This window comes from Camelus ferus, chromosome 30 (assembly GCF_009834535.1).
Source record: "Camelus ferus isolate YT-003-E chromosome 30, BCGSAC_Cfer_1.0, whole genome shotgun sequence".
NCBI lineage: Eukaryota > Metazoa > Chordata > Mammalia > Artiodactyla > Camelidae > Camelus > Camelus ferus.
The window spans coordinates 9,341,791-9,359,498 of NC_045725.1; positions in this window are offsets into that span (position 1 = coordinate 9,341,791).

Sequence of the window (17,708 nt, forward strand, 5' to 3'; positions counted from 1 at the left end):
AGGGTGAGCCACACTCATGATGCAGGCCACTAGCCTGCCAGAGTATCTGTCTACAGGCAACAGACCACAGACAAAGACTTCAGGCTCCAAAGAAGAAAATTACTCAAAATTAAGTCAGTTTCTGAAAATAGAGACAAGAAGAAAATCTAGAATAAAAAATAGTAAGCCTAAAAAGAGGGTGCAGAAAAAGGGCTGTATCCCGTGGAACAAAAAACGCAATAAGTGACCAACAGGTCATATGTCTTGCTTAAGCCTGACAGACAGCAGCTCCATTCTCCTGAATGAAGTCAGTGACAGTACTGGATGCTTTACGTCAAGATAAATCTTGCAAGTGAGAAGGTTGAATCTACAGATTTGGAACATACTGGGTTTATTGAAAATAACTAAGCGGGTATCGTCAGAAATAATTTTGGTTAAAATGGCTATTCAAAGTATATGCTTTATGTCTATCCTGGGGAAATCCAAGTTGTTCCTAGAACTCATTTTAGTGTTTCTGAGCTCTGTTGGAATATGTGGCATACAAAATATATAACTGATCCAGCTCTCAGGGAGCTTATAGTCTTATACAGGAGACAGACATTAATAAAAACAGCATCGTAATCATGAATGCATTACATAAAACTTACAATCTGAGATTAGTGCTCCAAAGGAAAGCAACAGGCTTAAAGGAGTGTGTTAACAAAGAAATATGACCTATACTGGGGTTTTTGGGATCTTTCCAAAGAAAACGATTTTTAAGTTAATGCTGAAGTTATGGGTGACCAGATTTCCCACGATAATACATGTAAAATGAAAAGAGAAAAACACAAGGTTGGAGTTTGAGGAACTCCAAGACATCATTTCTTTTAAAAAACAAAGAAGGAATAGACAGACAAGAAGAGAATAAGAGAGAATCAGCCCATGGAAGTCAAGGGAAGAGATATTTCCTAGAAATTCTCCTTCTGAGACCTGTCTGCTAGAGCAGTGGTTCCCAACATGGTAGGTGATTTGGGGTCCTAAGGAAATCTGTCAGTGTCTGGAACCATTTCCAGTTGTCACAGCTCAGGAGGGTGCTACTGGTATCCAGTGGGAGAAGGCCAGAGATGCTGCTAAACATCTTATAGTACAAAGGAAAGGCCCTCACAACAGGTGACTGTCCACTCCAGATGGCCGTGATGCTAAGGATGAGAAACTGAGCACTAGTGTGAGTACAAAGAAGGTAAAGTAGCCACAGACCACATGAGGTGAGAGGAAGCCCCTGGGAAAAAAATGGAAGAGTCATGTTTTGGCATGTTAGATTATAGCTGCTTATAAAACATTCAATAAAGCTATCAAGTAACTACCGCACTGTATGCATCTGGATTCCAGGGAATTTCAGTGATCAAGCTATTGAATGACCTTTAGATGGTATATAATGTTTTGGGATTAAATAAGATCTCCAAGGGAGATCTCCCCTAGAGAGAGTGTGTGCATAGAGAGTGCTTGAGGCCAAAATCTGAGCCCAGTTTTAGGGGTCAAAGAATGAAGCATCTAAGCTTGGAGACCTAGAAGGAGCAGTGACCGAGATAGGAGAAGAACTGTGAGAGCGCATCACCTGGAAACCAAGGGAGGAAAGTGTGTCCAGGCAAACGGAGACTCATCAGGGAGGTGGAATCTGGGAAGAGGTAGGTTATGCATTGTCTAGACAAGACTTGTCACTGTGAACGCACAGAGACTACCCCAGGCTGGAGAGGACTAAAGAGACTGAAGGAAGAAAGGAAATACAGTCAGCAAACACAGGCAGCTCGTGAAGAGTTTTGCCATGAAACAGAACAAAGAAATGGAACGGAAGTTGGAGTGAAATCTAAACATAAGAAAAAAATTTATAATATTAAGATTATGCACATATGCACACTTATTTGCAATACAGTGCAACAGTTACTGGATATCTTCATTTGGCTATCCAACAAGCAGCTAAAAGCGAGCATGCCAAAACATGACTTTCATTTCCCTCCCCAAACTTGTTTCTCTCCAGTCCTTTACACATCATTAACCTTAGTAAATGAATTATCATTCACTCGCTTTTAAAATCTTTTTTGTATATTAGAATATGCTTTATGATTTTTAATGTTCTCTTCTTTACAAATATATATATACATATTTTTAATTTTGATGCAGCATTCAGTTGAAACTCCTCCGGAAAAATGGTAATATCGATGGATTGGAAAGTTTTCTGGAGCACTGAAGTGTTGAAGTGAGAGTAATTGAGACCACGAGTTAGGAAAGCTAGGGTGATATGTTCGATTTGGGGAAGAAGCTACAGGTCATGTAAAGATTTAAGCCAGTCTCATGGGAGTAGGTAGTCAAAGGAGGTAAAGAAAATACATGTTAGAGGTGAGGAGGAAAAGGAACTACATGACGTGTTGAATGAATCAAATAGTAAAACAACCAGCACAAGGACCCTGTGCTACTTGTGATGTTAAAAGCTATCAGGAATGATCCCAGAAGTGGTGGAAGGGAATTCAGTCATTCAGTAAACAAGGGGAACTAACTAGTTGATTGGTAGCTAAACAGGATGAATTAAAGCCGCAAATGGTACTATCTAACGCCATGAACTTAAAAAAAAAAAATCTGGTGATGGAAGAGAAATATTTGAAATTAGGTTAATTTATATTTAATACTTCTGATTATTGTTCAGTTTGTCAGTATTGATGCAGAATTAAGTCTCATTCCTGTAGCCTATTTTAAATTGATATTTTAATAAATATTGACACGGATATTTTAAGAGATACAACACTGAAAGCAGCTTATGTAGAAGTTTTTTGCAAAGCGAGAAGAGAATATTTTAAATTGTGGGTGAAAATATTATTTTTGAGTTCATACGACCTCATAGGCTATAGGATTCTTCTACAACATAAATGGTTTCATCATTGCTGGAGCAAATGGATTGACAGCTTGCTGAGTTCTGAACTATCTGGAGTTGTTCTGGAAATTTATCTCTAAGGCTAAACAGTGTGGCATCATAATTACTGAGTTTAGAAAAAGGAAAGGCGACAAGGACACTCTTGAATAAATGAAATGTCAAAGCAGGGCTGAAGGCAGCAGTCATGCCTGGCATAGAGGAAATCCTTAATGACACTTTTTACGGAGGTCAAAAAACTCCCTGCAATTCCCTTTAAGTGACACGGAGAAGAGTGATCTGTCAGCTGGAACACTTAAGGCTAGCCAGCTAAATTGGTCTAGGGCATCCTGAAGTAAACCGAATCTAATCTCATCAATAATACCAACACCCCAAAGAGATGTACACAGGAGCAACCTAAAACAAGGAATAATATGAATTTTTATCATGTATCGTAATTTTTCCTTTTTAAGCTCCTGATAAGTAAAACCAAAAGTAATATTTACGTAGTTTCACGTTCCCTTCAGTTGCAGCAAGTCAATCATTTTCTTGTTGCTCCCATCTGAGAGGTAAACAACTTAACATGTAATTTTATACATTCCTCAGAACACACACACACAATCTACAACACACAACTTCACCCTAATAAATGCGAGTATTCCATTGTGTTTTTTTCTCTTTAGTTATGTTTTAATCTCAGTTTAAAACTTCGGCTAATCAGAACCCCAGTGAGTCCTAAGCATGGAAAATTCTTATCATTTACTGGCTCAGCTGTCTCCCAGCTTCCTTTATCTCCAACTTACAAATGCCTCTAATTGGGCTATTTGCCCAACATTTTCACATTTCAGTATTATGACTGACCTTGAAAAAACTGTTCTGGGATTCCACCGATATGGCAATTATAGTTCCATTATGCCCCTGCTTAACATAGGAGGTATTTAGACTTCAATCAATGTATTCATTGCACTTTTGATTGATAATTATAACGTACCACTTGCTGACTTTCCTGCCATCCTCATTAACTGTCTTGCCACAGTCCAGAAATATAGTTGCAAGACCCTTGACATGCATTTTGCCAGAACTTATCACTCTGTTTTTACACTTACTTGGTGTTTAATTGTTCACTTCCACTATTACAGCCTCCGTGTATTATTTACTGTCGCTTCCTGGCCCTATGCCTTTGGATAGAAGCATCCTTCACCATTCATTCTTATGTCCCTCTGCCTGCTTCTTAGCTGTGCTCTGGTAAACTTGCGATTTCCAGAGTGTCACAAAAGAGCCCACAGAGACTTTGTCTTTAATTACACTAGGGTTTATGAAGAATCTATTTTCTGATTTCATACTTTAAGGTAGAAACTGAAATCTTAAGTATATTGAATCTCACGAATATTACTATTTTTCCTTGAATCAAGGACGTTTAAATGTACTACCCCATCATAACCTAACAATCTGATTTGGGAAGGTGGTGGGATTCAAGGCTTCCATCAGAGTACAAACATGTTTAAACCACGTACGTGGGCAAGACACTGGGAGGGTGAACGCTGTTTTTGTTAAGCTATTTTCCTTCACCACTTAAATTAACTCTAAATGATGGTCTGGGTCAGGACAGAGCAGGTCTTATTTATTTGTGAGGAAAAATGTCTTAACAATTTGTATATTCCTTTGACCTGATAAATTGTCCTCATCTTTTGTAGATATTTCAAGTCATGCTCTCCCCACGTGAAGCACATCTGATATTTGCTCATCTATCTATTTACTGGGTCACATTAGTGAACGTAGTCATCACTGACCCCCTAGACCATCCCAAGCAGTGAGAAGCCTCCTGTGAGCATCCTGGTCTGTCTCCTTCACTCTCTACACTTTCCACCTCTTTCCAGACTCCCATAATTATATATTTGTTTGACTCTGTATTTCCAATTTGGCCACTAGATTTTGTATCTCCCTGTTCCCAGCACCTAGCATGTGGAAGATTTTAACGCATATTTATCCATCTACCTATCTGCGTATCTATCCCTCTATAAAGATGAAAAAGAAAACTAAAAAGTTGATAAGAATGAATAAAATATTCTTCACTTATGAACTACATATGAATCAAAAGAGAGCTCAAGAATTAAAGAGTTGTAGCCATAATCAGTGTAGAAAAAGGCAATTATAACTGTTATTTGGTAAAAATGTTTCCTTAACCCATCTACACATTGCATTATTTTATCTCATTTCCTGAGTTTAATTTCTGCTTAATTAAAGGTGATTGTTCTAATATGTAATCACATCGCTGCCTAAGAAAGCAGTATTTTTTTTCACTCTACATATGCTTCTTTTTTTTTTTTTTCTCTCACAGTTTCTTTAAATGAGCTCTCAACAGCACCTTCTTAGCATAATTGTGGACTTTCCCTGTTGCCAACCTTCCAACTGGAGCTTTAAAATAAGAAAAGACTTAGCTGATAGACAGAAACTAAGTAAAGATAATTTATAGTTAAAAAACAGAATACTAGGTGATACACATTTTATGTTTCTTTTTTATGATTTTTATCAATTTTTACGCATTTTATCCATTTTATAAAAAAAATAAGGATAAAGATCATTTTACAAGTAGGAACAAGCAATTATTTTATTAGAAAAGGAATTGATTCATCCAAGAGTGCTATTTTACAATTAAAAATAAAAACAGTATTCTGTAACGTTTTAAAGCCTGATACATTAAAAATGAAAATATGAATTTCACACAATTTCTTCTCTACTGTATAGAAATATATGCCTTATCCTTACTTGCAGAGTCAGAGAACTAGCCTGCTATAAAATGGAAAGGCTCTTTTGAGTGCCATTGAATTGATAGAAGCAATGTGTAAATAATGTATAAAAAAAATCTCTTGATGGTCTCTAGTTATATCACAAGGTATCAACCCCTGTCAACTCCCTCAATCCCCTCACAGCTCCAAACACCTTGGGGAATAAATCCCATCTACCATGGTCCAATGCAGTCGTTTCATCCTTAGCCACTGAGAAGGAGTATGCATTATTTTTACACAAAACTATGAGTGAATTTGGATGTTGACAGGTAGGAGGAAAGGAGGAAAAATGTAGAAAATATTTAAATTTATTTAAAAAATCAGTTATTTCAAAATCTGTTCACACACCTACTGTCACACACATCCCAAGGGCTATCTGCTTATTCATGTGTATTTTCAAAGTTTACTTACAATGTAGAAAGAGCTATGTTTTTACTGAGTATAATCCAACTTAAATTACTATGTCTCAAAATAATTCATGATTTGCCAGGGAAAATGAAAGCAGTCCTTCAAGTGTACTTCCTTTTGGACAGTTGTTAATCTATACTAAGTTGAAAACAATTCAGTATTTCACACCATCTGTAAAGATACGTTTCATTTGGAAGATTCTCATATTATTGTCTGGATTTGCATAATACCCTCCAGTGGATATTAATTGCTAACAAGATTAAAATTTTAAAGAACTTAGTGTTAAAAGGTGATAAAAATAAACATTTCTAACAATAGTTGTTAGACATACTTTTACCCTAATATGAGTACTTGCTCAATTATAAAATTTGCTTCCTAATGTTAAGGTTAGAATGAAAGTCAACGTTCTTACCCATGGACATCTTTGAACGTATCACAGTGGGTCTCATTCTATTTCCAGGGTACATATGCTGAGTTAATATATGACTGCATTTCTTCCATTAGCACTGTAATAATGCTTCTTTCTTTCTGCCTCAGCTACACAAATTAGATATTTGATTTATTGGGTGATTCTGACAGATAGATTATCATTACCCGTAAAATGAAAAACAACCCCATAAACTTTTCTAAATCAAGGAGAATTTTCAACCTTTTGCAATAAAGTCAGAAATTTAAACCTGGCTACTAATAAAAATTTAGCTGCATTTTAAAGTTTTGTTAGGATTTATATTTTTTCTATTTTATTCTATAAATTATATAAGTTAAAAGAATATTTTATAAGTAGAGAAAACAATTAATTTATATGAATCTTAATATTTGGGGATACTTTTCTGATTCTGCCTGCTCACATTCTGTGATACACTTGCAATCATAGAGTGATACATTTTGTACTCTTGTGCTTTGCTGACACGTGCCGTATGTACGCCGTGACTGCTAGAATGGACTTTGTCCTCTGGTGTTGTGCCTATGAAAATGTTATGTTATCTGAAAAAAAGAGGGACTCTACAAATATAATTACAGTCATTAATCAGTTGAATTTAAGATAAGATTATCCTGGATATCCTGGTGGGTCCATGTAATCAATCACATGGGCCCTTCAAAAGGGAAGAGACAGTTGGGGAGATTTGAAGCAAGAGAAGGATCTGACTTGCTTGGAGATGGAGGGGACCCCAGGGGAAGGATGAGAAATATCCTCCATCAAAAATGACTGTGCTCAGAAGAGGATCCAGAGCTCCAGATGAGACAGCAGCCTTGGCTGATGTCGCAGTTTTAGCCCAGCAAGACAGCATTCAGACAGACCGTGCTAGACTCCTAACAAACAGGAAATACGAAATAGGATGAGGATTGACACACGCTAAGTAGATTCAAGGAATTAAAGCTAGTAATGGTATTACATATAGTGTTTCGTAGAGTAGTTTTCTAGTAAGCTGTGGGAATGCAAGCCAGACGGACAGGAGAGAGAGAGCAGTGATGAGGCACACGCTCCAGCTGCAGGCCGGCTGCCCCCTCAGGACGCGCGAAGTGGACAGACAAGAAAACGTGGAAGCAAGCGGCAGAGCTCTTCCCGCTGTTTGCTTTGTTTGTTTGTTATACTGTGTTTATTTTCATTTAAGGAAGAACATATTATGTATTTATGCTCTGGATAACAGATGGGGCAGCTTATTAAAAAGGATAAAGGTTCAACAGTGGGAGGCAATAATTTATGGTGGAATGATCTGGATGGCAGAACGTAAATTTATAATTTGCACTTTGTGGATCACTGACATATGTGAGCATGCTTTTCCCACAATATGACTGAAGCCGCACATTTGTTTCAGCAGTAACAGGAGAAACTACTTCATATATAAATAAAACAAGAGAGAGAAGGATGTTAACTAAATATATGAAGTAGTTTATTATAGAAATTAGGGAAAATGAGGGGGTTCATATTGCCTGGCATCAGTCTCTCCAGGAAAGAAACAGTTAATATCATCAGTTGAGAGCAAAGGGGGAGGAATTTAAGCCCCCGGTGAAGGTTTTGATGTTTTCTATTTACTCCATTATTTACAAATCCTTTACAGATAATTATACTTCTTACTTGATGAGGTGTGAGAACTTAAAACCAATATCTAGTACCAGTTGCGCTGCAACCTAATATAATCATGCACCATTTTTTTCTAGCTCTAATTTATTGGGTTCTTTTATTACGTTTTATTTTTTTGTATAGCTTAATTGTGCTCAGTTATAAAATGTTTGACTTTCACAGAACCCAGGACAAATTTTGGTGATTCACTGGAGAGGGAAGAGTTTAGAGGAAAAGTGACTCTTGAAGCGATCAGTCTAGGCTGATGATGACACAGACAACCTACGGGAATGGCAATGAGTCTAGCTTCCAAATGTTAGAAAGAACATGATTTTTTACCATGTTGGAAGTGATAAATATGAGCGCCAACCTCTGGGTTATAGCTTTGAAAATAAGTAGTGCTACAAAGCCATTAATTGAGCTAGTGATTACTGGAGGAGAAGGAAGAGGTTAAGAGGTGATCTGAAGCTGTCACTTTGGGAGATGTTGAGTCTATTACATCTGCAGGATATACAAGTGAAGACGGCAATTTAGTTAGCAGTTTAAATGCAGATCTGGAGCTGAGGAAAAGATCTCTGCAGCCAAACATCATTATATATTCAATTATTGAAGACAAAGGACGAGCCAATATTGACTACGAATGACAAATACTGCTTTTTAAAAACAGAGCAGGAAGAGAGAACCCTATGAGGAGGAAGGGTAAAGATGCACTAGGAGAAGAGACAAAGAGGAGATAGCCTCAGATGCGGGGTTATAATTAGCATTTTCTGAGTATTTTCTGCAAGAAATTATTTACGTAAATTTTATTTTTATTTGTTCTTACCATATACTTTCAGGATGTTATTACTGTCAACATTCTACTAAAGAAGAAGCTGGACTTCAGAGAGCTTAAAGAATTTGCACAAAGGTATCAATATAGGACCTGGCCAGGGCAGAAACCCAGGTCCACCTGGATCCGAGGCCATTTCCTTTAATACCAAGCTGAATCTAGAAGATAACTTCAGACCAAAACAATCTTTTGGGTCACTTATGTAACAGCAACTTGGGGATTCCAAGGCAACTGGGTGTAAAACAATCTGAGTGAGTTTTCTGCTGGTGGTTTTCCTTCAATCAGCCTCCTAAGTCTATTAGGGAGATGGCTATCCTTTCTGCTTTCCTGGGTTTCCTAATCATCTAGAAAGTCCGTGCTCTATTTCCCCTTACTCTTTGTTATAAGACTTTCTCTGTTTCTCTCTCTCCAGCCAGAAGCAGAAAGAAAAAAAATCTCCATTCTGTTACATGTCTGCTCATCAGCAAAACAAATTCCCATGGCTCTCTGTTTCTAATCAGAAGGAAGTAATTTTCCCTTCTCACCTGACTGCTTCTCCAGCTTGGCTCTCAGAGCTGACTACTCTCCAATCCCTCCCTCCAGGTACCCGGTTGCAATTTCCCGTTAGTGCTGAAGTTCACTCATTAAACATCTCACCACCGACATCCTAAGTTACTTCTACCCAGCGTCCTGCTCATTTAAGGTCATACCACTCATTTAACTACATTTCAGTTTTAAAAAAAAATCAAGCTAACAAATATATCAAACAACCTTTGTAAATGTTAAGGTCTATGCTGTGCTTATTTGAGTAGATAATAATTGCCTGCTGACATAATCATAAAAATCATCACCATCACCCTTATCATCTCTCATCACCTCTGCCATCCCTGTACTGAGTACCCTCTAGGTGCCAGATAGTGTGCCATGTTCTTCCATGCACCGTTCCATTTAGTTAGTATTGTTTACACGATATATGCAATTTAGTTAGTGAGATTCAGTACATGTCCACATGTGTGAGGTTCACGTGTATCAATCTAGTTTAACAGATTAGGTGTTATCATCACTTTACAGATGAGGAAATAAAGTTCCAAAGTTAGACAGCCTTTCCAGGGCAGAGCCCATTTGAAATATGCTTATTCTTTTTAAGTTCTAAAGACACATGAAAAGTCAGACCCAAGTGAGCTTGACCTACCAAAAATATCCGATATACTTATATCTAGACTTGTGTATCAACTAGAAAAGTTCATGGCGTGTATAAGCACCAAATATGCAAAAGCATGTAAAGTAACAGCAAGTTTCACTTCCCTAACAAAACTGAAAGTGAAGATGAAACATTTAGGAGGAATCACACTTCTATTCGAACAATTATGGCCCAAATCACAACATCTTCTACACTGTTGTTTTATTAGTCCTTTAATCGTTTTGGCCTTGAATCACAATTTGTGTATTACACTAAAACACAACCTCTCTGTCCAAACCAAATGCTCAACTTGTAAAGGCAGACACGAGAGAAGAAATAGACTGGAGGCTACGACTCGGTGGCGATGGAACGTATTTTGTTTAAAGTAAGCATCTCATACTGAAAATATGCCTTCGAACAGCTGCTGGAAGTGAATCAGCACCACAGATCACCTTGTCAGCGCTCTGACAGGAAAGCTGATGTTTAAAGGTGAGTTCCAACTGTCTCCTTAATTTATAATGTAAGAATTCCACAGCCACCTGTCTAAAGGAAGCAATCATGCAGGGTTCTTGGTCCCCGAGCACGTCTGTCACACGTCTTGTTAGACCTCTCGTACCAATCAGCATTTCTGGTAGAATATAAGCTGTTATCACCTATTTTTGCTTCCCAAACTTCGTGTCAGATAATTTTATCTAAGTCTCAATAAGGAAACAAACAAAAATCCTTAATAACCGAAAATCCAATATATCTTACTTGGCTGATGTTCAGATTATTACTCTGTGGCAAAAACTTGCCCTCTTAGGGTTTTAAAGACTTTCAACAGAAATAAGCTTTGTAGGTCTGGTATAACATTTCCACCACCTTTACCTTTACCAACCATATTTTGAATGCTGTCAATAAATCAAGCATCACAGACCCTGACTATAAGCTCATTCTCTTCCCATTGCATAGAATTTACCGGACACCTTTCTCTTGGCTCACCCACTGATGTGCTGACAATTACTAGCTACGTCGACAAGATCAAGAACTGACAAAGTCTAACAAGACTCAACTTAGTCAAGGCTCACATTTAAGCCTCAGAAAAACAGGCCCAATTATACCCTCCAGGGTCATCTGAGAAAATTAAATCCAATTAAATATAAAACCTCAGAGCCAACTACTTGGCCTTCGGTAAGTGCTAAAAAATGTTCTTTTATTTTTTTCCTCCATCTTCACTTCTCTCTTTCATTCACTGCTGAAGACAATAACTCTCAGGTGGGACCTAACAGGCACTAAATTCATACCCATGCATTCATTTACTTATGGGCCGCAGGTTGATCAGCTGTCACCTCTCATTATCATCATCATCCTGCTCTCAAGCCCTGGGAGGGCAGCCTCCTTTTTCTCAGCTTTAAGTCCCAGAGCTGGGTTCAGTGTAATGGTGTTCGTTATGAATATACGTTACATTATCCTAAATGCACTTCCTTTAAAATTTTTTTCTATTTTTTGTTTGCTTGGTTTATCTTGTTTTTGAAAAAAAAAACAACACTGTAAAGCGGAAAACATTAGCAAAAAGATATCCTGAATTTTGTGATCTGGGAAATAGAAATATATGTGAATGTTTCTGAGTTGTTGAAGATAATCTTTTTTCCTCATATAAAACATCTTTAACTTATATGGCACACACTTTCATCTTCTAATATTTAAAGTGTTCATGGTAAGATTGGACGGAAGAGGGCTGGAGAGAGTCATCAATCATACTTCTTTTTAAGACTGAATTCCTTTACTCTATTTTACACTTTCAAAGAGTGGAAGGAAGAGTTTGTTATATAGCCAAGTGGGACACTTTTCCACAAAGGCTTCAAATAGTTTTATATATAAAGCCATATATATATATATAAAAGTTAAATATTTCCCATTCATCTGAATCTCAATGCATTGTGCATGAAAACACCTTTAGCAGTCCTCACGGATAGGTTAACTGAAGTCAGAGGCACCAGATGTTCTGTGTCAGGTGGCGAGACAGAGCCCTGTGAATACCTGGTAACAGTGGCTATGACAACATGGGCTAGCGCCTACGGAGCGTTCAAAGAGTGAGCTAAGTGGGAAGAACACCCTGAAAGCCTTACATGTTGACTGACTGATTGAGTTTTGCATCTAGACAGCTCATGTAACCTTGGTTTCTTCATCCATAAACTGAAACAAATTACGCCTGCCTATCAACAGAAATCATTCCTAAGATCAAGTTTGCTTTTACTAATACAGAATACTGGGAGATCTTTAAATTGTTTTTTAAAGTTATCTTCTCTTATTAATAGTAAATCATAATCTTCGAGCAGAGAGGAAGTTCAATTTGCTTCCTAAATTGTCACAGTGAATGAATGACATCTGGACCAATTCTAATTTGCTTCTTGAGGCGCATATGTTATTTTTAACAGATAGTTCAGGTTCACGGCATGCAGTAACATACATGACTTTATAATAGCATAATAAATGGCACAACAAAAGTGTGCAACAAATCGGCATTAAAAATAAACAAAAATAAAAATTTACCTTTAAAGCCATGATTCCTCAGGGTAAGGAAACTGAAAATCTGAAAGAAAACAGAAAGGGGGAAGAATGAAAGAAAACCATATTTTAATTAATTGCCATTTCATTTTTAGGGAATCCGCCAGGCATTTCACATGTTTTTATCTAATTTAGCTTTTTAAAACTATTTTACATATTTTATCTAATTTAGCCATGTTGCTGTTTAAGAAAACTAAGGTTTATTTAACTGAAATAGTTGTTCGAGGGCCCACAGTTGTAAGAGTGCAAGATGGCCTCGTAAATTCCATGTAGGGTTTTTTGCCCCACTTTGTGTTATATTAAACTCTTCTAGAAGGACGGTTGATGACCAGGGAAGGTTCTGCTCTATGTTCTTCCTGATAATATGGCAGAGTCAATTCAATATGACAAATCTATAATGAAGTGCCTGGTTTGTGCTTATGGGAAGTTGAGCGACATCAGTGAACAAGTGAATGATTTTTTTTTCTCCCTATGGACCTTACACCGTAATGGAAAGTGAGAAAAAATAAACAATAAACATAGCAAATGAGTGTATAAATAATATAAAAGAAGATAATAAATGCTATAAAAATACATAAAAGAGACTAGAGTAGGAAGGATCAGGTGTGCCAGAGATGGGCTGTAGTGTTAAGTTGTGAGTTCAGAGCAGATAGCTTCATTGTTAAGGTGACTTTTGGAGCAAAGACTTGAAGAAAGTTAACTATGTAGATAGCTTAGAGAGACAAGGAAAAAATATTCCAGGCAGAGGGAACAGCCAATGCAACAACACATAACGGCAAGACACTTTCTGGTCTTTTGCAAAAAACAGCAAGTAAGCTTGGTGGCTGGTGAAATGGAGCAAGCTAGGGAGATCAAAGTCGAGGATAAGTCAGAGAGATAATGAGGTAGTAAGGTCATGTAAGCACTTTGGCTTTTCCTTTGAGTTCACTGGGATGCCATGCCAGAGTTTTAGGTGTAGGAGTGACAGATCCATCTTTTATTTTAAGATGACTTAGATTTTGTCAAGATTAGACTATAGGGAGGGAATGATAAAACCTGGGGCACTAATGGTACAAATCCAGGTAGAAGTAATGATGGCTCAGACTAGGGTGGCACCAGTGGTGGCAGTGAAAGCAGTCACATTGTAAATATATTTTGGAGTTCAAAGACAACAGGATTTTTGGTGGGCCGGGCATAATGTGAGAACCAAAGGAGAATCAAGAATGAATCCAAATTTTTTTTTTTTGGTTGGAACTACTGGAATATTGAAATTGCCATCCACTGAAATGAGTAATACTGAAGATGGAGCAGGTTTACAGGGAGCTGGAGTTCTGTTTTAAAATGTTAAATGAAATGTACACGAAACATTTGAGAGAAGAAATCTAACAGATGGCTTAATACATATGCATCGGGTTAGAGATGGAGCTCCAGTGGTGTTGGGATTCGGGTGGTATGTAAATTTATGATCCTGGACGGGACCACTAGGAGCAAAACAAACCGCAAAAGACAGATTCTGGGCACCCACATGAAGAAGTCTGTGAGAAGAGGAAGGACCAGCAAATGAGAATGGAAAGGTGTGAGCAGAAAAGTAGTAAAAAACAAAGAGGGAATGATGTCCTGGAAGGCTAGAGAAGAAAGTATATCAAAGAGGTGGGAGTGGCTGGCTCAAGCACTACTGTAGGTCAAGTAAGCTAAAGGTTGAGAACTGACCACTGAACTTAGAAACACATAGGAGGGCACTGGCGCCCTTGTTCAGAGCGATTTTGGTGGACTTGGGAGTGGGGAAGGCAACAGCCTGATTGGAGTACGTTTGCAGAGAATAGGGAAGGGGAACTCAGGATATTCTTTTAAAGCATTTTACTGGAATCAGAGTAGATTAACAGAAAAATTTGAATGATAAATAAGTTGAGTTCTAGAATGAAGATAGCCTCGATGAAAGTTTTAAGCTTAATAGTTGGATTGCATTTTCTTGGCTGTACAATTTCACATACACACATCTATACCACTAGAATCTTAGCTATACACAGAAATTTATTTTAAATTATCATTTAAAAATTATATAGTAACAGACCTATTCACTTAAATATGAACTTTTTTGATTTCATAGTCATAGTTAAAGTATATCAAACTATTGGCACAATTAATATACTAAAGGAAACAGTTATCCAGAAATATATGTGTTGTAAATGTTATGTTTGGAAAACTACATACTGCAATACATATGGCCTTATTACATCAATGAACATATTCCTCTACTTCTCTTGGGTTTACATTTGACTGAAATTTATATTCTTTTAATATATTTAATGTAACATATGAATAAACTGCTAAAATGTTCATACAGGCATAATAGAGGAAAGAAAGTATATTAACATCTTCTAGGAAAAAATGCAGGCTAGGGCAGGGGGCCAACATCTCTGCTGCTATTAAACACTTCAACCTCAGATAAAGAGAATCTAGCTTTATGGAACGTAACTGGTTAGACAGTCTAGCTTTTCACATGATCAATACCAAGAAATGACCAGCTGCAAGGCAGTGTTCAGCTCACAAAGATGACTTCAGTCATGTAGACAGGACACACTACAAGTTTACAGGTTCTGTTATCCTTTCTTTAAAAAAAAAAATCCCAAACTGATTCTTAAGGAACTAAAAAGCAAGACTTGTTGTATATAACAATGTTTATGAAACTTTTTATTTCACTAATTATGACTTCTCATTTCCACCAGCAAGCAGTTTTAAGGTCTTTGCTGGGAAGCATGTCTTGAAGAAACTGACTCTAAAACTGGGCAGGCTTAAATTAAGCAAATGAATCTAGCTCTGGGGCTCTTAACTGGGATCCAATGAACAGCACAGCTCACGACAGCCCTTGAGGGCAGTGGTCGGCTGCATAGAGAAGGAACATCTTGTCATCACGAGTGAATGTGAGCTGAGTACCCCAGCTAAACAACTGAGGCTGCCAGAGGTTCCCAAACACTTGCAGGACCACGAGACATGACTCTTTGGGGAGAAGTCTCGCCAGTGTTCCAGAGCACACCCATGAATACCATACTCAGTTCTATTTAGTGATGAACAATTTAAGGTGTGTCTTTTCATTTTCCTTCTGGCCAGAGGACAACTGGCTGAATCCATATCTATGGAAGACCCTGATGCCACAGGGATAAAATAACAGAGAAGCCCAGAATACAAAAGATCTGATATAGACATTTTATACATAATGCACATTTTAAGGGGCCAGAAATGTCTGCATTTTCTTAAAGACAAACTAATCTATCATAATGCCCAATATATTGATTTTGCTTTCATTTTTATAGTGTTTAGAGTATGAGATAATAAAAAAAAAATGCCAGGTATTATTAGGTGTTTAAAAAAGTTTCAGGTCATCACTTGTAAAGAGAAAAGACTTTGTTTTGTTCTGATGTTTCCCCTCCAAATACTAACAATTTAAAAAAATTGTACTCCACAGGAATTCAGAGAAAAAAACCAGTGATACAATACTTGCAGTGTATTGAAATCCAGGGGATGTGTGGGATGAAGAGTACTGTGTTACCCCACACACTGCACAGACAGGATCTGAGCTCCGCTAGGAGAATCAGACCCTCTGAAGGAACATTCTCAATGGCGCATGCAAGGCTGTGAAGTTTTCTTTATCTTTTAGGACCACATCATTATCCAGGCTCCCTGGAGCTCTTCCACGACAGATAGAAGAAACATTTCAATCTCAATATTTTGCCTTCACAGTTTTCCTTTGTAAAAGAAAAGTTGATGCTTAATATCCTTTTTCTTACGCTTGAGCTGTGTAAGACAAAGCAAGGAGTCTACCATGGCCTCTTTTGCCTCGACCCTCATCAATAGAAAAGTATTGAGAGCAGCTACAATGAGCAGGGCCCTTTCTGGCACTGCGGAAGCAGGGGTGGCTGGTGTTCCTTCTCCATAATTTCTCCCACTAGAGCTGCAAATAAGCTTGTGTTAAATGGAAAATAAAGGCTTTCTTAATTGTTTAGTATAACTCAGGATAGCATTTATGGAACAAGATCATTTCATATGTCATTTGTTACAAGTGCTTTTAATTATTTGCAGTCATTTTAATATATTTGAGCAGGAAAAAGTTAGGGAGTTAAAGTAGAAGTCATATTCCTAGCAAAATAAAATAATAAAGTTTTTGTCTCAAGAAAATATGACACTTATGCTTTTGGAGGATGTTGCCTACTGATAAAAAAAAGGACTGAAAAATCTCTCTGGTATTATGCAAGTCTTGAAAGACAAGAGTGAGGATTTTTTACTTTTTATTTCTATCTGTTACAGAAAAAAAGATGAACCAAAAAACTCTACTGAAGTATTAATTGTCCAGAGAATACTGTTATTTAATTCATTTAGAGTTTTTTTATTTTTCCCATTTTCAATTTTCTCCTCCAAATTCCAATGTAGTAAAGAAGTTATAAGTACGTTCAAGTTATCTTATTGGAAAGAGAAAAATCAATTCTTTACAAGTACGCTCTGATTTTACAATGAAACTTATCCCAATTTAAACTTTTATATATTAATGGAGGTATAACTAATATGTAATAAATGGCACATATTTGAAGTATATGATTTGATAAGTTTTGAATATGTACACACTCATGAAACCATCAACACAATATGGTAATGAATATATTCATCACCTCCCAAAAGTTCCTCATACCTCTCTTTGGTCTCTCCTTCCCACTCCCGACCTCGTAACGCCACTTCACATGCCAACCAACCACTGATTTCCTTTCTGTAACTATAAATAAGTTTGCACTTTCTAGAATTTTATATTTCTTTTTTTTTTCAATTGAACCATACTGTATTTTTTTGCTTGGTTTCATTCAGGATAATTATGTTCAGATTATCCATGTTGCCGCATGAATTGACAGTTTATTCCTTTTTATTACTGAATGGAATTCCATTGCAGAGATATACCACAGTTTGCTTATGCACTCAATTAAATAATTTATGATTTCATTTTATCATCTGTTGGCTAATTATCTGTTACTCTATACTTATTTTGAGCAATTGCTTGGGGAGTATGGTATACATCTATAATTTATCATTGTCTACCT